At 40.3% G+C, this 25,157-nt stretch overlaps 1 long non-coding RNA gene across 1 annotated transcript in view; it reads right to left on the bottom strand.

Moving 5' to 3' along the window:
* Nucleotides 1–1,691: 1,691 nt before the first annotated feature.
* The window catches only part of LOC106149228, a 49,680-nt gene continuing 26,214 nt past the window's right edge, over nucleotides 1,692–25,157 (bottom strand). Inside the window, exon 3 of the long non-coding RNA XR_001235263.1 lies at nucleotides 1,692–2,844. This is a non-coding gene — a long non-coding RNA (uncharacterized LOC106149228). The remainder of the gene's footprint in view (nucleotides 2,845–25,157) is intronic.

Raw genomic sequence — 25,157 nt, 5'->3', positions numbered from 1 at the left:
TATGTGAACACATCACAAATCGTATTGGTGAACGAACAGGCTGTATATGCCTCTCTTAAGTATGTACTGACACAACCTAATATACTAAAATGGGAAGGGGCTTTTAGTCACTGAAATATGCATTGTGTAACAAAGATAAAGAAAATACATGGCTTGTGCCCATCATAAAAAAAGATTCAGATTGAAGGCTTAGCTTTGGTTTTTATTCAATTAAATTGTTAAACTGTGCACAGTGAATTTTTTTTAGAACTTGAGACATTTGTGATGTTGGCTGTTTAAATCTTTGTTACCTTCGCTGTGAATTGAAATTGTACATATTTAGTAAATCATGCAGACAAAACAAACTTTTTAGACAATATTTTTATTGAAGAGTTTTCTTTTCCTGTATCCATGTTAAAAAAAAAAAAGACCTCCTTTCCCAAAATAAAAATGTCGATACTAAATTTAAAGAAGTATAAAGGAATGATTGCTTCCTTTAGAGAAAAATATTTAAATAAACATGGAGATAATTGGCAATATGTTCTTTTTTGGGCTAGTAGGCCGTGTCCAATTTTTTGGGTCTGATGTTTTAGAGGGCCTCTGTTTCAGGGTTGAAGATGGTATATTAATCTCCGAATTAAACAAATGCTACTAAGTAAAGGAAATAAATCCCTCAGTCTTCATTTGTGTATGAAATATGGAATTAGCCCGAGAAATGACATTGATACGATGCTGAATATGCCACAAGCTAAAACTTTCTCTATAGAAGTCACCTACCACCTATAATCTAGTATGACATGTTAACATGCTCCAAAATGTGAAAGTGGAAAATGGGCCTCACTGTTCCCATTTGGTCTTGAAAAGACTATGACAGAGATTCTAATAATTTTAGTCAAAGAAAATGATGAGTAAAAAGTACATGAAGATTAAAGCAGTGACAAATGATCTTTTAAGTATTCTAATTGATCTTTCTCATTCATAGCTTCGATTGCACACAAGTTGCAAACCCTGACGATCTTGAGTTGTAAATGTTCCCAGTCAGCTTTCTTTCACTCCACAGCATGAATATGCCTGTTACATTTGGAACGAAGGATAAGCCCCCAAAATGTTAAACATAGACTACTGCCCTGGCAAGAAACTTAGCATTGGCAAGCACAGAACTCAGACAGAACTGATCCAACATAAGGAAACATTCAGAGAAAGATTCATGCATTATGATCCTGTTCTGACCATTTTCAGAGCTGTCAAAAGGAAGCAATGTGTGTATGTGTGTGTGAGTGTGTGTGAAATTTATGTATACATATGTGTAGCTAATGTTAAAACGAACAGTACTCAGAGGATGAAAGAGTCTAAACGGTGCTTTTGAGACATTTTCTATTTTCCTATCTGAAATAAGTTGAAAGCATCAAAACACTGACACTAGAAAAATAAGTCCTGAAGATAACTGCACAAAAATTTTTGACATAATTTATAAAGTATGCTAACAATTGAGAAAATATTAAATTAACTTTACTTATTTTACAGGAAACTTAGATTTTAGCATCTGACCTTACCTTAAACAAGAAAAAAAAAAATCACTGTTATCCATCCCTAAAACAGTCTTATTATAGTGCAAAGAATTACAATTATATTCCATGCTAGTTTTATTTAGGAAAAGAGAAATACAGACATCAAATTACATGAAAAATCAAGGATGAGTAAAGGAATATAAATTTAAAATTAAAATCAAGAGCATCTGTATGCTCATAAAAAAAAAGAAACATTATGGTGTATTTAGTGACCACAAGCAACCTAGACCTTGATCTGACATCTCTTCTGAATGACATCACTTCCAATACAAACATTTCCCAACCTAGTGCAGAAGTCAAGGGAGAACACCACCTAATGAATAACCTCAACCACTTCCTGCCATCCTGAAACATTCCGTGGAGGTCTGCGACTTCATCACTGAGCACGCTTAGAAAGTATGAGCTCATGGGTTTCCAGTTGAAGGTGTATCTAAGCAAGAGGTGGGGGGAGAGAGAGACAAACCATCCTGCTCAACTTGTTTTAACCCTAAAAAGTCATTTCTGGAATGTTTAGCTTAAGAATAATTAGCCTAACATCTACATAGACACTTCTCTGCAATATAAAGTGCTTTCATACTATCAAAGGTAATCCCATGAAAAGGGACAACTCACTCACTTTGAAATAATTGGTGATAGAAACTGAACATGTTGGCACAAGCTTACAATCCCAGCTATTCAGGAGGCTGAGGCAGGAGGATTGCCACAATCTAGCAATTTAGCGAGAACTTGACTCAAAATTTTTAAAAAATTTAATAGTCTGGAAATGTAGGTTAGTGATAGAGCACTTGCCTGGAGTGTGAAAGGCCCTGGGTTCACTTCCTAGCACCACAAGAACTACTTACTATGTTTTACCTTAATTTTGAAAATGAAAAATTAGAATAGTGGTTTTTACAACTATTTCTCCAGGAATTTTCATTGTCCTTTGAGTTTGATACCTTCACCTACAAATCAGCCTAGGTCGTAAACGCCTTCATGGCTTGACTAAATTAGAACACACTCAGTGTACATTACATTATCAAAAAATCCTTTTTCTTGTTCTTCAATAAATCTTTCTTATGAGTTGAGTAGGAGAAAAACCTTTATGTTTGTGCACTTGGAAAAAAAGAAGTTAATCTACCACCTATATAATGTAGATGAAGAAAGTGAGGTTTGTGTGTCCTTGAGAAGATGCTGGTTGTTTGGTTTTGCCCCACGATGATCTAGGAGGCAGTAGTCACAGACCGTCAGAATCCCAGTCTTCTGAAGCACTGTTCTTTACTCTTTCCCGTCAGCCACAGCAAAACATTCCTTCAGAAGGCTGTGGAAACATCAAAAGACATGAGCTGGCTCCTTTACTTCCTGCAAGAAGTTCGTTCTGTTCTATAACAACTCTTCATGCAAGAACGGAATGAAAATAATCTACTTCGGAGACCTGTGCTACTCTAACATGTCACCTCATCTGAGGGCTGTGAACCAATCGCTTATGGACTACAGTCTTTTTTAACTAAGAGCCAGAGACACTATTAAACTTGAGCAATATTCTTCACCACTTAACTGCTATTGATTCCTTTCACCCAGTTGTCTCAAAAGATGTTGACAATTCTCATATCTACTGAGGACCTACAGTTCCAGTCTAGCCTCCCCACCAACATTTTTCAGCCTGAGTCTACTTCCCAAGCCCTCAGTACCATTCTTTCCCTAATTGTGACTTTTCTCAACCCTGTGTGCACGGAGTGATCAAGACATGATTGGAGGTGGTAGCAGGTATACACAGTGACAGGAACAGCAGGAGATTCATTAATCTCCAGTGAGAATATTGGAATAGATGCAGAAAGACCAAAGAAGGTTAGAGTGGAAAGAGTGGAAGGTTAGAGTGGAAAATCAGACACCTTCTCACCCAAAGCCTTAGACCTTTGACCTTGGGGTCAGACAGAAATGGAACCAGAAGTGAGGTCTCCACTTATAGCACAGTTGTTTTTATTGCTTCTCTTAATGTTCACATTACTTCCATGATGTTTATATTCTATTACTTTTAGTTGTCCTGAAAATAGTACTAATAAGAATTGCAACATTAACAATGGTTTGGTTTATTGGGTCCCTACCATGTATAAAGCACAACATTAGAGACTACAGGACAAAAGTGAACCAGATGGCATTACTGACCTCAGATTTCCTATAATCTGGCAGAGGAATATACACAAAATAATGAGTTCTAGGTGCCTTAGGGCCTGTACCTATACATAAGTCAGAAGCATACATCAAGGTATTTCTTCCACTTAAACAAAAAAAAACACCATTCCCTCAATAATATTCCTATTGATGAGTCCTATGACATGGAATAGAGGCACTGTGGTAAAGAAATAGACAATACTCCAAACTTCAGAGATGCATACTGTAGTGGAGAAGGTAGAAAACAAAAATAATCCCTACAGACAGGTCTATTGCTTGAAAATTAAAGAAACTGTTACAACAGTGAGTGAGGTGGACATGAGGGACAGGCAGTTTCATCTGGGGAAGGAAGATTGTCAGGCGAGGGATCTGTGAAATAGTGATGTTTGAGTGAAGTTTAAAGGATGAGAAGTGAGCCATAGGAAGACCCAGAACGAGCGCTCCAGGAAGAAGGAACTGCAGGTGCAGGTACATGAAGCAAAAAGGTGTCTGCTTTTTCACAAATGAGAAGAAGCCCTTCTGTTATAGTCAGGGTTTACATGGGGAAAGATTGAATACAGGTTACACAATTTATAGGATTATTTTACAATATTTACCCAGAGTCAAATGCAAAAATGCAGGGGATCTGTCCACACACTAGAGACCCAAAGGATCCAGCTGAGGACCTGGATACCACAGCAGTGTCCTTCACGAATCCAGCTGAAGGTCTAGAGCTCATGACAATGCCCCCCACAAGTCCAACTGGAGGCCAAGAGTCAAAGACAGTGTCTCATGCAGGCCTGTTTCACAGGTTTGTTCTGGGAAGGCTCAAAGGTTGGTGGTGGAAGCTAGAAAGTCTGCACCAGCAGGGTGAAGGATCGGTGCTAGCAGGCTGATGGATCTGCACTGGAGCCAGGAAGTGACCGGAGCACCCTCAAAGAGAACCACAGCCTCCTCAGCGACAGCAAGGACCTGGGCTCCTCTGATGGTGAGAACAGCTGAGTTCTTATCAGGAAAGCCAGCGTGACAAGCTTCTCCAGGAGAGCCAACAGCCACCCTCTTCCTCCCCAGTTCTCTTTTTATGCTGTTGGCAACAACCCTTACGTGGGCCTTCCACACCCAGCTCCTCGCTGACTCCGTTCAGGTGGGTGCTACAAGTTGACCATTAGTTAATCACCACATGATCTAACAAAACATAGAAGGGTGAAAGGTGAAGTGAGACAGGTAGAGAATTCAGAGGATTTTAAAGAGCAAGTCTTCTTGGGCAACGTTGGTCCAGTGCCATGTTTTTATAGGTGAGAAAACTGAGTTTATGAATCTTGGAATTTCACACTGTTGGAAGTCTGAGTTGGTGGGTTATTATTGCAAACCTATTTCTGGCCTATTCATAATTTTCTCCCCTGTAAGTGGCCAGTAACATGACATTCTGTACTCCTCTGATTGGAGAATGAATGAAACCTCTTTTCTCAGACTTCATAAGACCACCTGCCTGCTGTCTGGTCACGCGCAGATCTGTCAGACTGGAAAGCAGAAATTGTTTGGCCCAAAGAAAGTTTGTATTTTGGAAACTAAAGCACTAGATACGGCAAACAGGATGCTGCTGCCGCGCATTACCAAGGAAGAGCCGTCCCCACTCGGCACGGCCCAGCACAATCCCCACTCTTGCCAGTTTGCTTGAAACAGCTGTGGTAGAATCAGGCATGAGCAAAGGCCTCAGCCATTTCCCCTTCCTCTGAACTTCTAAAAAACACAAAAACTCACAGAGCTGTGAGAGAAGCCAATAAGAAGTAAGGAACATGCAGCAGGTGGTACCATCTGTGCCCGGCTAATTCCAGCCAAAACAATCTGCTCCCTCGAGTTCCCAGTTGTGGAGAAGGGAAGAGAATCTGACAGCGGCGGAGCCAGGGGAGGAGGTGTAGGAGGGCAAGTGCTGAGGCTATTATTCTGACTTTCAGTCGGTGGGAGGAAGGAGAGCGTTGATGCCAGTGAACTATTATCTCTCTCCTTCTCTCTTTACAACCACTGTGGGAGATCCCTCCAAAGTCTCACTAAGCTGGCAAGTAGATCCCACACCTGTGAGACAGACACGCAGGCATCACTGTAGTCTGTCACCACTGCGATGGGAGGGACAGGCATTCCCCAGCAAGACTGGCACGCACAGCCCACCCCGAAGGGAAAAAACAAGAGGGGAGGGAGATTGTGTTTATTTTATTCTATTTTCCTAGCAATCAAATTCCCTCCCTCTCACATGTTCATTCTTTGAAAATTATCCATGGCTTAAAATGGGCTTATCCGCCTCAAGCTTTATCCTCAGGTTGACATTTTCTGAAACAAAATTCTTTCACTTGATGGACTTCCTTGTGAGGAGTGAATCTCTTCTGACACACTCACAATCATGGGATAATAAATGCAACCAATTCAAAGACAGATCAAATTGTCTGCAGCAACGGCTTCCCCTTCAGAGAGTCACCGAGAAACAGGGCCCATTCTTTGCACAGATGGAGGAGAAAGCAATGCTTCAAGGGGTGCAGAAAACCCTGTTTACTAAAAAACAAAGTCTTACCCACTGCAACATTTCCACTTGCTCCTTTGGGATAAAGCACTGTTTCCAGAGAGTGGCTGATGAATGCAAATACCTGGGAGGGGTGATATTTGTCTGTTGTCACCTATTATCACCTTCCGTAGATTAGTTTACCAATGCTATAGCTGAGAGGTGGGCTCCAAGGGAGGGGAACACAGGCAAGTGTACTTTCATGGGATGAAGAGAACTGAAGGGCTCAATTGCAGCGGTTTCCCCAGAAAACAGACCCTCCTGGGGAAATGAGATAGAAGCGGTCTGATATTAAAGGCAGGCAGAGATGTAAGAAGTGGGAAAGAAAGGCGATGGCGCCTGATCCCCCCTGTTTGAGTTGAACTGTGTCTTCCCTCAAAAGATATTTTGAAGTGCTTGCTCCTGATATCTGTGAAGATGGCCTTCTGTGGAACAGAGCACCTTGCAATACCGAGTGAATGAGAGCAGTTGGGAAGGATAATCCGCCATGACAGGCACCCTTAGGAGAAGAGGGAAGTGTGGACGCGCAGACACGCAGGGAGAGGCCGTATAAAAACAGAGTAGAGACTGGAGTGACACATCCACAAACCAAGGAACAGCAATCACTATGAAAGGTCAGCAGAGGCTAGGACAGAAAGAACAGACCCCATTTTCCTTTAAAACAATGCAAAGGATCCATCGCTGTCAACACCTCAATTTTGGATTTTGTGTCTCCAGAGTTGTTGGAGAATAATAATAATACCCAGTTTATGGTACTTTTGTTACAGTGGCCCCAGGAAGTGAGTTCGCGCTCAAAACAAGTCATTCCCGGGCTCTGAATATTCATTTTCTCTGGGCTGGGTCAAAAACCCAAGATCAGTCTCTTACCTAAGCATGCTCTTGGTGCCTGGGCTTTTCCAGATAAAGCAAATATCAAAAGGAATATCCCATTAGGTTTTGAGATGAATGTCATCAGGAAATAGACCAACTGCCTACACTTTTCCCCAAATGTCTTCTATAAGGTAATCTTTTTAATTAAAATAATTAAAGTCCTGTTTCAAAGGGCACTAAAGTACAAGCATGATCGTCTGACTTCCTATAAAGAGTATTTTTCCTGCCTTCCATCCCACATGGTGTCCATTAACAAGAGAAGCACCAAGTGAGTCAGATATTATGGTTACAGGTTTTGTGGTTCCTGTCAGCACTGAGATGAGGAAAACGAGAAAGGAAAACATAAATTGGAAAACAGTGTCAGAGGGCAGGCCAAGATGATGGAAGAAGCAGAAAAGAAAGGAAGAGGCTGCTGTGTGGGAACCAAAACCTTGCTTCAGGTAGGAAATGTCACAGACATTTTTAAGCAGAGAGACATAATTTTTTTCAACTTAATGAAGTAATAGAAATGAGTGAGATATTCCTGGATTCATTACTCTGGTATGATCTTAAACTTTCCCAGCTCTAAATCTCCTGTGAAATTGGCTAATAATTCCTGCAATGTGCTTAGGTAACTGAGATTTGGGAAGGATTTGGGGAGTTTTGTGGGTGAAGCAAGACAGGAGTCAACTGGTGTGTGCTTTGATATATTGCCTTGGCAGCCAGTGGCCTAGAGCTGGATCCGGTGAGACCAGGTCCTGGGATGTGTTCTCAGACTGCCCTAGAGCCCTGTTCTGCCCAATTACCCCGTGCTTGCCACCACCCCACCCCCACCCCCACCCCCACGTGTGAGCGGGACACAAGAGCAGAGGTGAGAATGCACGGGGATAGTTCGCTGCACCTCCCTCCTCTCTTTACTAGAAAAACAAAGCTCAACCCTATGTCTTTTTCACAGAAGCCTAGCATGCCATCCTTTATGTTTTTTTTTTCCCTAGAAGATGGTATATCATCTTGAAAGCCTACTTTAATGTACTTTTCCTCTAAGCTTTGTGGTATTTTTTATATGCCATTAGTCAGTTATTGCATGTTTCCAGCAATAACAGTCCCACCTAATGTCTTTAATTTGTTTTGAAAATCATAGTACATCTTTACACGTGGAAGAGCCGGCTTTTAATTCCATTGACGACTTCCTCCTTAAAAATACTCTTTTAACTCCCTAACCACATTCTTCTCAGTTTTCCCTCTACCCACTGACCAAGATTAGCTTTTTCAAACCTTAAACAGCAGCATTTCCCAGGGCCTCTTGGGGCTCTTTGGTCTTCTCATTCCCATCACTGTGCTTCGGGGATGTTTCCAACACCCACAGCTTCAATTCTTGCTTATGTTCCAAGACTCAAAACTCCATGACCCAAGTCACATTTCCGTCTGGCTCAAGGCTGCCTATTCAAACAAATTCTGGGCATCACCCTCCTGATGATGACATGTCCAACATGAGCATGGCCATATCTCCTGCTCTCTCTCCCTACAAGAACTGACCCATGTCACCTGGTCACCCAGAGGGTCATCCTGGTAGGTCTCTAAATGGGTCACCAAGTCCTATGAGTCATGCTCCCATTATCTCTTCGGCCTGCCCCTATTTCTCCAATGCTGCTGTCTCCTCCTTAGGTCAGTTGTGCCTCACTTTCCCACAGTTGCCCTAGTAGCCCCCGGTTGCTCACACTAGCCCCATCTTATCCAAGGTGCTGCCAGGTTCTAACACAGTAGGGAGCCACACAATCTCTGATGGCTGCTGGAGGGCTAAGGGAAAGGATGCCGGCTTTTATGCTCTTTAAAGATATTTCTTGGTACTCTTCATATATGTCTTACATTAACTTTATTTCATCACTATCGTAACTCTTACGTAGACATACCTCCTCTGAAAGAGTATGTGCCAGAGAAGCAGCTTGTCTCTTCTTTGAACCATACCTTTAACAGTTCTTGTGATCTGTCACTTTCTAACTCATCTCATGTATCTACATTGGTCCAGAATTGTTCTTTTTTTTTGCTTTCATATCTGTCTTTTTTTTACCCACGCCTCCTAAACCTGTAAGCTCCTCAAGGGCAGGGACCATGTAATCCTTCTAAACCCACTTGTGTGTGTTACTACTCTCAAGGACATTTCAGTAAATATCTAATAGATTAACTAGTACAACTTTGATCATGCCAAAACCCTACTCTTTGTGTGTGCCTAGAATTCATTTGGATGCCCAAAACCTGTGTTGGTTCTACCACTGAGCTATATGTTTAGCCCTTTTTATTTTGAGACAAAGTCTCACTAAATTGCCCTGGAGGACTTGAACTTGCTGTCTACCTGCCTCAGCCTCCCTCAGGGCTGGGATGACAGGTGTGCACCACCATCCCTGGCCCAGAGCCTTACTTCATAGTTCGCTCATGGTTCCTCCAAGCATTCCAGATACATATCATGTTCCCTAGCTTGACCCACAAACCTTTCATGAGCTGAAATAGTCTCACCTCCCATCCCTTTCTCCCAGTTGCATCTACCTGGACAAATTTCCAACTATTTTTTTTTTGCCTTCCAGAACATAGCCCAAATAGCACGTACTTAAGACAACCTTCCCTAAAACTTTAATCCTAGAAATGCCCCGCTTCTGGGAGTCAGCATGTTTCTTGTATATGCTTCACTGATGCATTTATCCAAGGACTGGTTTCCCAGCAACAGTGTGCTCCTGGAGGGGAGACACTGAGAAAACTCTGATTCCAGAGTCAGCACTGCCTGAAACCAAGTTTAAAAAGTGTGAGAGTCCTGTGAAGGGAGGTTGTTAGCAGCATCTAGTCTCCCCGTGAACCCTGTTGTTAGCCAGGTAGCAGAACAAGTTGGTGACAAGACAGAAAATAGCAAGAGAGTGACACAAAAATAAGGACTGTGGAAGGACCCCAATCCAAACCAGACATGTATAATTCGATATACCTGGAAAGGTTTGACAACATTTGTAAAGGTTATATCCGGGCACAAATTTTGTCCACATGGATGAACAATTTTATTTCTCAAATAGCCTCTAACGAGGCTGCGCACCACCAACCTCCACTGCTGAGGTCTGGATGTTAATTAAAATGTAAAATTGGTGAGGATAAACTCACCAGAACCTACGTTATAGGGAACATGACTAAATAAGCCTTCTGCAAACACTGAATTCGATGCCATCTTTAAGCCATTTTAGCAATGACTCAGATGAGGAACATGAACTATATGAAAGAGGAAGAAGCCTAAAATAATCCGGGATGCATTTTCTTCAACTTATCTGGAATTTTTGATTACCTCAGTTTCCTGACAAAGCTTTGCTGATGTCAGTAGTTTACGGTAACCATCAGCAAGATAAGAGAAGGTTTGAGTGAGACAGAGGTAAATTTGGGTCTGACATGACTAATATATCCTGCAGTGTAGGACAGTGGGAGGCCTGAGAAGATGTACAACTTCTACCAGCGACTTTTGAATAAAATGAAAGCCACATGCATATACCACAGAGCTAGCGGATATGCCATCCTGCTCTTTCCCAAGAAATGCTGTTACTCCTGAAAATCTGAGTGGCTTTTTGTGAGGATTCAGCTACAGGTGCAACATTGGTTCTGCCAAGGAGTCAGACTAGGAGATGTACCACGTTTGCATAGGAAATTTGGTAGTGTTTTTTAGGGTTGTTTGTTTCTTTCCTGTTTTTTTGTACTGGGGGTTGAACTCAGGGCCTGGTGGGTGCTGAACACATACTTTACCCCTGAATTTTACCCCCAGTCCTGGGTGTGAAATATTTATGTCACGACACAACTGTGAGTACCTTTCTGTTTGGAGAACTGCAATTACAAACGACTTAGCAGACACAAGTGTTGCTTTAGACAGTGTAGAATTCTTCTATTTTCCCCCAGTGCTGAGGCTTGAATCCAGACCTCTTGCATGGTAACCAAGCACTCTACTACTGAGCGACATACTGTAAGAGTATGTCAATGAAGTTGAGATAAACCAATGGATAGGCATAGACAGATACAACAGCCTTTTGCCAACATAAACCCTCTGTAAACTAAAAACATGAGTAAATTGAATTTCTTAAGTTACAGACACAATTACAAAGCATTCTCCCAGCCACCATGAAGTGTTATCACCCTCCTTCATCCAAGAGCATGAAGTCTCCTGATCAGGAGGCCCACTGACTAGATGGGTGGAGAACTTTCCAGCTCCTCAGGACCAGCACGGCAAGCTTCAGTTCTCATCATACAGGACTGAGCATGTGCAGACCGTGGGCTTTCGGGAAAGCTACTTTTCTTGGTTTCTTCATGAAGCTGCCAATATGGACATTCTCTCAAGATTTTGCTTTTTTGTCCTAAAGCTAAGTATACCAATAGCAAAACATTTAAACTGAGAACTCAGGTGTCATTTTCTGATCAACAAATGTGTTTGCAAAAATACCTTAGACTCCTTCAAAAAAGTCTAGGATACAAGGCAGATTCTAGCTAGGGAGCTCTCTGCTTGGCCCAAGAAACTTAAGCTATGGGTTGAGCACCAAAGTGGTCTACTGAAAGGAGAGCTTTCAGCAGAGCTTGGGTTTCAGTCCCTGTTCCCTCTCTACTTTGTTGTTGCCCTTGGCCACCTACTACGCCTCTTTATTTACCTGCAAAATAGGAAAAATACAGAAAAAATTTCCCAGGACAGTAGTGAGAATCAAATAAGAATCTGTGCAAATAGTTTGCAAATGGTCAGTGTAACAGGCACTGGGAATGGGGCAAAGCCGTCCAGAGCTGTTCATTTCATTGGTTCTCCTTTTGACTTCCTTCCACAGCTGTCCTTTCTTTCTTCCCTCCTTAAAGGCTTAAAGGAAGCTTTCCTTTGCTAACCTATTCTTATAGCCGGGTCCACAGAGAGTTCTCTAAAAGGAACACAATCATTTTGGTCCTTAGAAATTTTCTAGTATGTAATTTGGTGGGGGGAGCAGGATAGACTCACGAATCATCCTCAAAGAGCCCTTTTGTGTCCTGGTGGGTGTTAGCCTTGGGTTGCTGGAGGAGAAAGGAATGCCTGGCAACGATCGGTCTGAAGAGGGGCCGCAGAGTATGAGAAATGAGGAGTTTGTTCTGAATAGACAATCCAGGGTGATACCGAAGTAGAAGGTGAACCTCTGTAAGAAGGGCACTGAGCGCTGCTCACCATTGTAAACTTTCCCGTTAGCCCTTGTGCATACTGAAAGGAGAGATTTTGAATCATGAGGTAGCTTTACCTGTCCGATTAACTTGCCCTTACATGGAACCTCTTGCATAATTCAAGAGTCTCAGGAGTAGAAGCTTCTGGAAAGGAGACCTGCCAATCCCAGCAGCAGAAAGAGCTGTTATTTTATGATCACTGTTCTCCTTCCATTCATTTTAATTCTGATGAATATTTGGTGCACTTCGTTCCTCAAGTCACTTTCTTCCCAGATGCATTATTCAGCCAAGTATTTTTAAGGCTCTGTGAAAACTATACCTTGACAGTCTGGGTAAACAAACATTTCCATGACAATTATCTTGAAAAATTTATGTAGAGGGCAACCTACAAAGGATAAAAATCCACTCCTATTGTAAAAATGAAGATTTAATCTATAGATAGCAAAAAGACAATTAGATAGCATACTACTTAAAACAGGTAGTAATTATGTTAATACTTAACACTGTTTTTGTTACTTTTCCGTTCTCCCAGAATCTAAAGAGATGATCTGTCTTGACACATTCTGACTCTCAGATGGAAGCCTACATCTCCAGTCAAACTGTTTTTAAAAGGCCATTTATAAATAATATTTCCTAATTAACTGCCAGTAAATGATAGCCATAGCGCTAGACAACACGAATAGAAGTAGAATTGTATATTGAAACTCAGATAGAAATGATTGTTATAGTGAGAGAAGAGAGGAAGGAGCTTTGCATTGTTCTGTGAGATCTCCACTTAGGAGACCTGGGGAGGTCTGCAAGAAGAGGGACTGTTTAAGTTTGGTGCAGAAGTCTGTCAGACTGGCCGCAGAAGTCCGTCCTCACAGGCATAGTAAATGTGAGGCAAGGGCATGCTAAAAGTATCATGGGCTCCTAAGTTTCTCTGAGCTTTTAGTTATAAACTCCTTTGAATGGAAACAAAAATTTGCTTTATATTTGAACCAAACAATAAATGAAAATTCACATCATACTACATTAAATTATATCCACTTTCCTTTGCATTAAATATCCATTTCTCAAAATTCCTAATTAAGAACTAACATCAAGTGGCAATATTTGGGCATGACCTGTGTTACCAGCAATCTCCTTAATTATGGGGGGAAGAAAGAAAGCCATGTTGAATGCCCACTGCCCAAGATTGCTTCAATACCATAGCAGTGAATCGGGTACCTTATTATAGGTTATCTTCACATAAACTTTGACCTTTCACTGAAAAGGGCACCTTCTAGTGACTTCCAGATGTGGATGTTTGATCATTAGTAAGCAGTTAAAACTGAAACCTTATTTCCCATGTTATGGATAAATGGATGAGTTATAAAAATATCATCTCATAATTGCAAACAACATGAGAGATATTTGAAGAAATAATTTAAGCATTTTAATGAAGTTCCTGTTCTAGCTCTCCTTCCTGAAAGTGGTATTTCCAAGTTAGCCTTTGTAACAGAAAATAGAATAGCTGACAAAAGGAACCACAACTCTGCATCTAAGCTGGCAGTATATTTGTGTGGTGTGGAGTGATACATATGTTCTCCGCCCTTTACTGGTTAAACTGTATTTCATTATCATCTCCTTATTTCCACTTCTAATTCTAGCAGAACCATTTCCCATAAACAGGTCAACTCTCTAGCAGTTTTGAGCATATGAATTGTCTTAAAATGGCTGGTCCAACTTTATTAAGCAGTGTTTTCCCTCATTTTTAATTGAAGCCCCTCAGGCACATACTTAACAGGTCTATTGTCATAAATAGGGAGAAAAATAAATTTACCACCAATCCCAACTGCATCATGTATATTGACATTGGTGCCATCTGTGGCTTTAAAAATTAACTGATAAGAATAATAATATCTATTTTTATATTATAGTAGGATAATGAACCCACATACTTGATCACTATGCTTCTACACTATGTAAGACTACAAAATTAAAATCCTCCCAAATCAGTGTTATTTTTAAAAATTGAATGCTTTTTATGTAAAAGCTACTGCCATTTATTTAACTTTCTTCATGTTTGTTTTGTTTTAGCTTCATTTTTATGGGACTGTAGCATTCTCTTCTTGGTTCGAGCTCATTGAGGTCCTGCAGGTATGGTGATGGTCCATACTGCTGACTCACAGGATGTGGACACTGACTAATTCTTGATAATGGCCAGCAGTGAAAGTGTCATTAATCAGGAAACCATATCCTGATGCCTCCCACAATGTCCAAAGCAAAGATAAAGCCAATGTCATCTGCTTCGTTTTCTTCCCGTTCTTCCCTTCCCAACCCCTCTTCCTGTCTTCTATTTATTCTTTTTTCACATCATTTCTTTGCATCTGAAAATTTCAGTTAGAATAAAGTAGCCAGGAGACCTTTATCTGACAAGACAGATTCCAGTGAAGATGCTTTTGAGAAAACCAGGCTTCAGCCCTGAGAAACCAATACCATCCAGAAGGACATTGTGAATAAGGCCTGCTACCTAACTAGAAGGTTTTGCCTTTCAAATGTAAGGATAAATCTGTCCAGAAATTTGGAGGTGGGTGTAGAAATTCATACCCTAGAATTCTCCTGCATTCTAAGATTAAATTAACATGCAGCAACCAGCCTAAGTAAATGTTTTGGTTTTAAAAAAATCTATCTTTCGGCTGGGGATATAGCTCAGTGGCACAGTGCCTGCCTGGCAAGCACAAGGCCCTGAGTTCAATTTCCCATACAATAAATAAATAAATAAAATAAAAAATCTATCTTTATTGTTAAAATAATTATGTTTTCCTGCTCTCCAAACAAAGGCCTAAGCACTACACTAGATTTTCTCTTAGATAGAATATGAAGGAGAAAAGATAGACTGATGGTATTACAGGTGTCAGAAAACCAAGATTTTGAGGAAAAAGAATACATTGAAGAATAAGGTTTGAGGGGAGGTCCTTTCAGATTCTTCTTAGAATCAGATTTTTTATTAAGTCCTAAGGTTAAAAAGAAGAGAGAGAGAGAGAACTGAACTTTTGCTTAATTCAGAGAGATAGGACAGAGTAAGATAAATAGAGAACTGGGCAAGTATAACACGACAAAGACCAAGGGTCCAGGAGAGTACTCAAGTGATGCCTCCCATGGGACTCAAGTGCTTAAATTGACGACTATAGCTGCTAAAAAGAAGCCAATGATCTGGAATCAATACTTCAGACCAGCACTCTTAGATGCCAAGATAAGCCTTGGCCTCTTCCCTTATGTTAAAATATAACAAAAAATGCCCAAACAAAATTTATACATATTTAATATTTAAAATTATTCACATTTCATTAATAGTTTTAATGCACATATAAAGTGATTGCAGTATGATCTCCATTGGTTAAACCTGTCCAAAGTCTAAATTTAAGGAAGCAAAACAGTGGAATGCATTGATAGATTATAACTTACAACTCACTTCCTAGATTTAGGAATAAGGGTCCATCCCAGTTAACCATGGCAGGGAATAGGGGTGAGATGTTTCCAAGTAGAAATTCGGGCTACTGCAAGGAGAAGAGGAGGTGGATACTAGATATGCATTCATGGATTCAGAACGGATGGAACTGTTTCTCAGGTCAACTCATGCCAAGAAAGTATTAAGAAGGGTAGTAACCCAGCCTCCAGAAGCAGCAGCTACAACCTGAAAAGAGGCTCTTTCCAAAATTGTGGTGCCAGGAATACATTTATGATAACTCATGAGTCTCAATACTCTTTACATCAGGACATCTTTGCTACACAGGACTCCTTTGTGGGAAGCATGGACATGAGCAATGGCCTTAAATTAGGTTGAAGGCTCCATGAAATTTATGTCATCTGTCTTTGACCTAAGACTTTGTGTTATACTATAAGACAAGTGAGTGAAAGTGAAGCTTGTTCCCATCAAGATCATAACATTAAGCAAAATAAATCAGACACACAAGTGTAAGTGCAGTATTGCATCATTTCTCTTAGGTGAGAAACCTAAAATATAAATAAAGGATAAAGTGAAAGACAGCTAATAGGAAGTAGAGAGACAGATCTTTCTCAAATGGGAAGGGGATCAAGATATGGAGCAAGGGGAAGGGAAGGGAGACAAAGGGGATGAAAAAAGAATTAAGATATATTATGTTCAGGTACCAACTCCCCACGAGGAATATAATCATCACTACTGCAAGCATGGACTAATACAAGAGTATTATCAAACTTCAAAGTTTAGCACTTACAAGGAATGGAGACCTTATACCATACCTCACAACGGACTGAACTTCAATAGGAGTCTTTGCCACTGTGTTTAAGAAGTGCTGAGCTAGTGTTAAAGCTCCTGAGCCTAAACAAGCTATGGCATTCTAGGATACTTTTTCTTGATCTTGGAACTACAAGACTGGTTAGGGGTTCACTTAAGAGTAAAAACATCCCCACCTATAAAGAAGTTCTCTCTACACGGAGAAATGAGCATAGCCCTTATGATCAAAAGGACACAAATTTGAATCTAAACATTGTTACATGTGCAAATTTGAGAAATTTTGGGGCTTATTAAGCCTTAATATTCCTATGTGTAAATTGGTACATACTCCTAGATCAACAATGTGAATAAGATATAGTAGACACAATAAATAAATATAAACCTCGATTCCATTTTTGGGTCTAAGTATTTCACAAACTATCTCACATCTCACGGAAACCATTTGTGACGATTTATTTCATATGGGAGGTAACAGATGCTGCTGTTTTCCTCCTCAACAGCTATTTCTCATTTCTCCCTTCTGACCAGAATCCTGATGTTTTTCCAGTAGAAAATAGCAGGGAGCTATCTTAGATGTATTTTGGGAAAGACAGAACCTTTGTTCATTCTAAAGGGTGTACACTGAGTGGTCTAAGCGAGTCATGGAGTGTGGAAATCTTCATCAGATGCCCATGGTACAGGGCTGAGCATGTGACCCTCTCTAACCAATGGTAGAAAAACAAAGTAAACTGGGGGCCCTCTTGGAGAAATTTCCTCTCTGGAAAGCGGAGAAAAATGTGCAAAGACACCATCTCCATCTTTCCCCCGCTATCTTTGAAGTTTCAGGATATAAAGGATCCATCTGGTGGTCATGAGCACTCAGCAGTCATGAACAAAGGTCGCAACGAGCCTACACTCTGGATGATATTGCTTGTGCACCAACCTTGAAACTATGTTTCCAGAGATCTTCTGTCATATCATGTCATTTAATCCCATTCCTGAAGCCACTTTTACTTAGTTATTCTGTTACATGAAGCCAAAAGCAACTTAAATGGTACAAACTTTTGCCAATTTCAAACTCAACATTTGAACTTGTTTGGACTGCCACAAAAGTCTTTAAACCACTGAGACATTGAAGCTATTTTCTTTGCTACTGGACACAAAAATCTATGGCTTTATCACCCTTATTTATATAGATATTTTAATAAGCATTTATTGAAGGCCTCCAATGTGCGAGATACTGGAATAATAAGCATGACACAGAGAGGAAGACAGAGAGACAAAGACAGAAAGATAAAGGGAGGCAGAGACAGAAAGATAGAAAGAAGCAGAGGCACAGAAGGCTACAGAGATGAATGAGACCTGGATCCTATCCTAAAGGGAACTTACAGCTCAGCTGGGTAGATAAGACACAGTAAAATAAAGCAATATCTGTAGTTTTGGCCTTAAAAGGAAGCTGGAATCTATGTCTCTAAATCACTAAAATCCTGCACCTATCACATTGTACCTTTTATTTTTACATGCCCAGAAACTTCAGCTAAAATTGGGAGAGAGATAATGAATAAAGGAGTAGAATGGAAGAGAGGAGACAGTTAAATGAGAGGGGCTGAATCACACTCTACTACTCAAGTTGGATTATAGGAGAAAAAGTGATTGATGTCTTAGCTTGGGGCCTCTGGAATAAAGACAATGAGAAAGGCAGTTTGTTCTACCTGGCTTTCTTTCAGCTAGGGGCTGGAAAGCCAAATCCAAACTAGATTTCCACATTTTCTGGCTTTAGTACAATATAATAAATAAGACTCTGGCAATTTGTGTTAGATTCTTGCACTGGGTCAGCAATTACTATGTGTAAGACTGCTTCAAAAAAACAACCCTCTATACAACACTCCAAACAGCTTTTCCTATGTAGAAATATGATGTTCTTTTCTCTTTGGTGTTTAAAGCTTAGCTAGACAGAATGACTCTTCATCATCTATAAAGTAGGTAGAGCAAGCCCAAGACAACTCCCCAAAGTAGAATAAAATCTAGCATCAAAAGTCAGTGTAGTGGATAAAGTGGATAGAGGATAAAGGCTACAGGCTGGGGAGTCTGAAAGACTTGAATGCAAATCTTGATTTTACTGTTTTTGCTTGTGTGACCTTGGGTAAGTTACTTTACCACCCTGAGCTCCAATTTCCTCATTCATAAAATCAGAGGCTACAATATTCCTTTCACAGGATCATCGCAAAGATGAAGTGATCCATGCCAATAGCAGCTGGCCTTAGCATGTACATTTAAATAATGTAGTTCTTCTTCCCTCTACAGTATCTTGATTTTACTCTTGGATATATCTTATATTTTTATCAGGATCCGCAACTCACAAGACAATGGCAATTGCACAACAAATACAAAGTGGCAGATAATCCCGAGTGCTTATCTATAATTATATTTGATTAAGGGTAAGTTTTAAGAGAATTCACAGGACTGAGAAAGTTCACAAAATACCAATTTGGGATTAGTTAAAAATAATTCATTTTGTCTCTTTTGGGGGGTGACCTTGAATAAATAACCAGTATGGCATGGGTAACTCCTATCCTCGGATGTTTTCAAGGAAAAGGAAGATGAAGGAGGGGTTGCTTTGCCCAAAAAAGTGTCGACACATTCTCCTCAGAAAGCCAGCAAAACTTGTACTCTCCAGAAGGTAATACAGGGTCCAGGGAGAGAACAAGAAGAGGGGTAGTGTGGGGTTGGGAAGGTCAGAATATACCACATGCATGTCCAAATCTGTCAAAATAACACTCAGATACTCTGAACGACGCATTTGTGAAAATTTAAAATATTTCATTGAACTCTCCCTTTTCTTTCTTCTTTCTCCTTTTGCAGCTTATGAGCAGGTCTGCTGATTCTATGTAAGGGGTGAGATGGTGTTCAGTAGGATTTCAGGGAGAGGGAGAGGAAGAGGTGCAGATTCTCATAAAGGGACAGTCACAGTTGAGGATGAGACATCTCCTTCCAGTAAGCCAAGCAGGGCAGACCCACCTGGGGAGTGTGGGACATGCGGATGCAGAGTGGGAGAAAGGGTGGCCCTAAGATAGCAAAACAGTAGGAGGACTTCCTTGAGGGAGTAGGCGAGATACATTTTAGCAGGGGAATTTTTAGGGAGAAACAGAGAAGACTAAAAAATTTTCAGAAGCTTTCTATGTGATACATGACACAAAACCCTTGTTTCACCTCTTTGCTGTTTGTTAGTAAATATTTCTATTATTCTCTGGGTCCTGCAGTCAGACTGGAGTTTCCCTGGACATAACAGCACACCATGGCCAGGCTAGGGAGAAGGTGTTACACATTACCAAAGTAGCCAGATAAATGGGGAAAATATTTAGGGAAGATAGGAAATATTTTGGGAAGATAAGGGAGATATTTAGGACAGATAAAGCCCCAATCTTCAGCCCCATTACTTCTGGCCTGTACTCTATTTGAATTCTAACTATTGCTTCCAAAACTGTCATTGTAAAAAATATATATAAAGAACTTTTGGAGAATGCTAAGTTCAGAAGTAGAGAAAAGAAAACGTAAAGTATAGTAAAATCTTTTAAAAAGATGAAACAAGACAGAGTAGAGGAGAGTTGTCTAATGGCTTAACCCTGCAGAAATATTCATGTGCCATTTGGTTCTCTGTCCATAGAAATTTCTCACCCACATATGAAGTAGAAAGCAAGCAGGAAGGGAGGAAAGGCAGGAGGGAGGGAAGGACAAAGGGAGGAGGCAGGAGACAATCTCCTAAACATTACTCTGGCAAACCCAGGGTCTCTCGGGTACTCACTTGTACACATGTACGTTGGATAAATCCCTTGTGTGCCTTGATACTCAGATGAGGACAGTGAGGACAGTGTCTGATGATAGAGGTTCGACTAGAAAAGATTGGGGCAGTTTTGGAGCATGGGGCAGGGGAAGAGACAGGAGTAAGAGCTTATCCAAAGAGGGACGTAGACTCTGGGAGGAAGTTTACTAGAAGGTAGAAGAAGAGAAGGTAAATTATGAAAACACTAAGTCCCAGACTCACTATTACCCTCTCAAGAGACCAGGTCTGCAGTTTCTCTATTCACACTTGATAACTCTGGTTCTTAAGTGTCAGCATGCACTGAAAAGTACATGACAAGTTTGCTAAGTGTATACCTTCCCGGTAGGGTGCCCGCAAATCTCCAGTTAACAGATCTGGAGTGGGACTATGGATGTGCATTTTTCATGGATTTCAGATAGCTCTAATTCTAGGGTCTCTCACTATACGTGAAGAAACTGGACTCTACTACCTGAGAGCTGCTGACTCATCAGTGTTGACAATATAACTGTCCCACAGGAAGTGTATTGCAGAAAAACGTGAGTCACAGACAAATGTGAATTAGCCTTCTTCAGGTACCACTCTATAAAGGTCTTATATTCTGCATACTTTGGGTAACATGACTTGAGTGTTGGCTCAGGACTGCAGGTACGGCGCAGTGGTAGAGCTCTTGCTTAGAATGCATGGATCCAATCTCTGGTCTCACCCCACCTCACCCCCAAAAGTATGGGTTCAGGTATCTTGCTTTGGAATTAACTGAGGAGCTATTAAAATCAGCTGTGTAAAGTGCACTGAAAATACACCCTACACAGCAATTACTAATAAGGCTGTGTGTCAGAAATGGTTCTCAGCAAGTTTATCATAGCATCTTTCGATTATATGCTACCAAAGTGAGGTGATGTTGATACCTTTCAGATGCAGTAGTAAGCTGAGTACTGCAATATTGAGCACTAGAGAAGCAACCGATAGAGTTAAAACTAGCATGAGAGAAACACGGAATCTCTGAAAGGTTCTTGTTTTCTAAAAGGTACAGGGACTTTGCTTTGGAAGTATCTAAAAGAGTCTGGAAGGGCAGGTGACAGTTCTGTGCACCTAGTGACATGGTTCTGGCAAGCTGTTGAGTGTCACAATTATGGAAGCAAGGGAATCTCTCTGAGTAAGCCACTACATATTCCAGAATCCCAACATAACACTAAAACTGAGCACCGCTGAGCTACAGCTGGATCTGGGTGCTGAGCTACAGTCACCTCTAACAGGAGTATTGAGTGTAACAGGCTCAGCTTTCGGGCAGCAGAACCCGAGGGGTATGCTCTAGAGGAAAGGGAAGAGAGAGTGGACAGAGCCAGGGCCCAGTGCTAGGCTGAAGGGCTGACTCCACGGATCCTCTGTCAATCCAGAATGACTTTGAGGCTTAAGGTTGAGATGGTATGGCATGGCAGAACATCAGAAGTTTCCAAGGAGAGCTGTTATTCATAATTAAATAATTACAGATTTATGAATAATTTTCCCTAACTTGAACTAGCTTGTCTGGACATTGATTCTGAATCTGAGAGCATTACGTACAAGGTTCACTGAGAAGGTGAGATCGGGCAGAAGGAGAACTGGCCTACACTTTGACTGCATTTGAGCCTTCAGCTGATCCTCTGGGGGAAGCTGGGATGGGTCATTTGGAGTTGTCCCAAAACAAGGCAAAGGAATTGTTTTTTTGTAGCTCCCCATTAGCCACTCTGGCTTTGCCCTTTCCCCTGGAAAGGACTAACTTTGGCTAAGTCAGAGCTCATTGGGAAACACAGCTTGAACCTTAGCAGCTAATTTTGCAGCCCCTGGGGACAGGTATATCAACCTAAACAAGGGGATCTGGCTGAGAAATGTAGACTGCACCCAGTAATATTATCGGGGGTGACATTTAAGGCAGGCTGGAAACCCTTGAGCAGGGGTTTTGTGCAAGATTAGTGGGGATGGCAAACAAAGACAAGTCTTCATCCCTAACAGGAAGTAGTTTAGAGAGGCAAGGCAAGTTACCATTGCCCTACAAGGACGGGGTAGCATTGGAGGGATTTCCATTCCCAGTGAGAAACTGGAGACTCTTTAAGAATTGAGATAAAGCCACTTTAAAAGACCTCATTTAAGAAACTTCACTGATGTCACCATCAATGGGAGAAAGCACCAATTCAAGCATAAAGCACCAATTCCTCCATGAGCATAATGTATGTGCAAAGGAAAAGATCCACCATTTTCAAATGCAAAGCATAGAATAGCGGAAGTAATTCCAGATCCAGAGGTCTGGGTGTTGACCCACTAGGTTACATGCAGCTACTTCCTTGGAGAAGGTAAAATCCAGTAGGTCAAGTAAAAGCACCCATCTCTCTTAGATCAGAATGTATGTCCACCTCTTGATTAATTTTTCTAAATTCTGAATTTAAAAGCTATGAAGTTGAACTTTAAGAATATGAACAGACAACTCATTTTGCATTTTACTATTCATAAAGAAAAGATAGCCCGTGAAGGAAAGATATCTCCTATTATTTGGAAAATTACATTAGTTCTTTATCACCACCAACCCTCAAAATAATCAATGCTTTTCCACCTGTAATCCACTTCCATTCCCAATTTAGGTTGATCCTGTTAATTCAGTAACATTTGAATTTTGTAGTCAGAGCACAAAACTATGTATCTTAGGTATGCTAGTCATTCTTATAGTCCTAGCTTGTCTGACTTGAAAAAGTCATGCACATCAATGCCAGTCCTGAGTTATCACACTGAGAATTCATAATGCCAATTAACTCAAATTTCCATCATGTGTAAAGATTTATGAGTACTCCAGTGACGTCTTGGCTTGCTAAAAAGCAAACTCTAAGATTGCTAACACAAAGTCTGTCTTCGAGGATGAAAAAGTAACTTCAGGAAAATGACATTATTTCATCTTTTCCTGTGCTGATTATTTCAAAAGAAACCTTTAACCAAAAATTAATTTAGGCATTCATTTCCTCTTATGTCATTTGTATGGTATATTTTATGCTCTTATTTTTGATAATCTATAAGTAGATATTCAAAGTAGTCCTTGATGTACATTGAAAATGTTATTTTTATGTCAATGTTTTTTTGTCCAGAAAATAAAAGTCATATTTTAAGTTATAATAATCTTTTATAATCTCAGCAACAAATGTTCACTATCTACAATATAATTAATGAGATAATCACATATGGAAATGATCATTATATCATTTTTCAATTAAATCACTTAGAAGTTGCTAGAATATTGAGTGATATATATGTGACTTCAATTTAATAATATGCTCAGACTTCTCATATAAAAAAAAACAGGGCAAATAACAGTTTAACTCAGAGGAGTATTTTGAGGTATATTGACATTGAACAAATTCTCCAAAATATTCAGCATGTAAAGGAATATGTAAATATACAAAATATTCACTTTTGTGCCTATGACTAACGTACAGAATTCAGCAAAGAAAATGACAGTTCACCATGTGAAGTATTTGTCATGATCTGATTCCTTCTTCTCTGCATGTCCCATACTACTCTTTTGAAAGTAGACAAATAATTCCTACATTTGGCAATAGATCTCCCTTAATCCTTACCTTAGCCAAAATTCAAGTCCCAGGGTAGAGGAAAGGAGTTGTTAGTGCCTCAGGATAAATTCTGAGGAGAACCTCACTGCTACTTTAGCCAGAGAAAATTAACATTTATTGAGCATTTATATTTATCAAGCCAGCCCTATACTGTGTTTCCATATGTCATTCATTCATTCATTCAGTAAACACTTTCAATGTCTACTTTTTTGCTAAGCACTGGAGATATGAATATGTCTATAATGTGTGTTCCAAAGTATAGTCTGATTTGCTAATCTAAATAATTCAGTCTTAAAAAGTGAAAGAGAAAAGTGTTATTATCCACTATTACTTTGAAAATGAAAATGGACACCCAAAAAGGTTAAATGACTGGTCCAGGTCAAGTCTGTGAAAATCTAAACTTCATCCTCGTTCCACTGTTGTGTGCTTGTTGCTGTATAAAACATTTTTCACTCTATCTGGAGTGCGATGCTGAGAACTGAAATGTCAGTGAAATACGCAATGTCAAAATCCCATGATACACATAGTCTGAAATGCTTTTTTTCTTTTTTCATTTTCTGTATGTCAATTGCTTATATAAAACTGCCTACAGATAGTTGTCTTCACCACAGATCAGGAAAAGGTACAAAACAATATTGCAAGACAATATCGTCATCACTTGTTGGTGCTGGTTTTTAGAGAAACCAAGACTGAGCAATATGCACAGTGTTTAGCCCCAAACTCAGTCACGGAGATCCTTGAAAGTAAGTCCAGTCTTGAAAGTAAGTCTTCACCCTTCCTTTCGCTTCCTGAGCTTTCCCAGTACTGACTCCCACTATCTACGCAAAAGTGATGATGGTAGCCCAGGGCAAGCTTCCACTGCGGGGGGCACAGTGAATGAACAACTTGAGTCCTGGGCAAAAGCCAGCTCCTTTGGAAACTCCCCTCTTAGCTCTGCATTTTTAGCCTGTGGTCATCTATGGGATTTCCCCCAAAAACTTCTCTGTCATGGCAGAGGCTTAACAGCTCCATTTTCAGAATAGTATACAATCCAGGAGGTCAAAGTATATATGAAAACTTTGCTTTGCATCTTGATTTCTCTTTTCTCAAATTCTTCCTCATTCTCAAATCCTTTCCAATTTGCATATTCTTCAATCCTCTATTTGCATTTTGAAGTCTTCTTGTAAACTTGTTCACTTCCCCCCTAAATGATACACTCAACATTTCCTGACAGTCTGTGTCCCATAGAATTCTAGGTACTTTTGGTGTATTATAACCAAGACTAAAGAGAAAGTTT

The sequence above is a fragment of the Chinchilla lanigera genome, unplaced genomic scaffold (genome assembly GCF_000276665.1).
Source record: "Chinchilla lanigera isolate Chin_1 unplaced genomic scaffold, ChiLan1.0 scaffold00039, whole genome shotgun sequence".
Taxonomy (NCBI): Eukaryota; Metazoa; Chordata; class Mammalia; order Rodentia; family Chinchillidae; genus Chinchilla; species Chinchilla lanigera.
The sequence above is the reverse complement of the archived record's forward strand: the minus strand, read 5'-3'. Positions and strand labels throughout refer to the sequence as shown.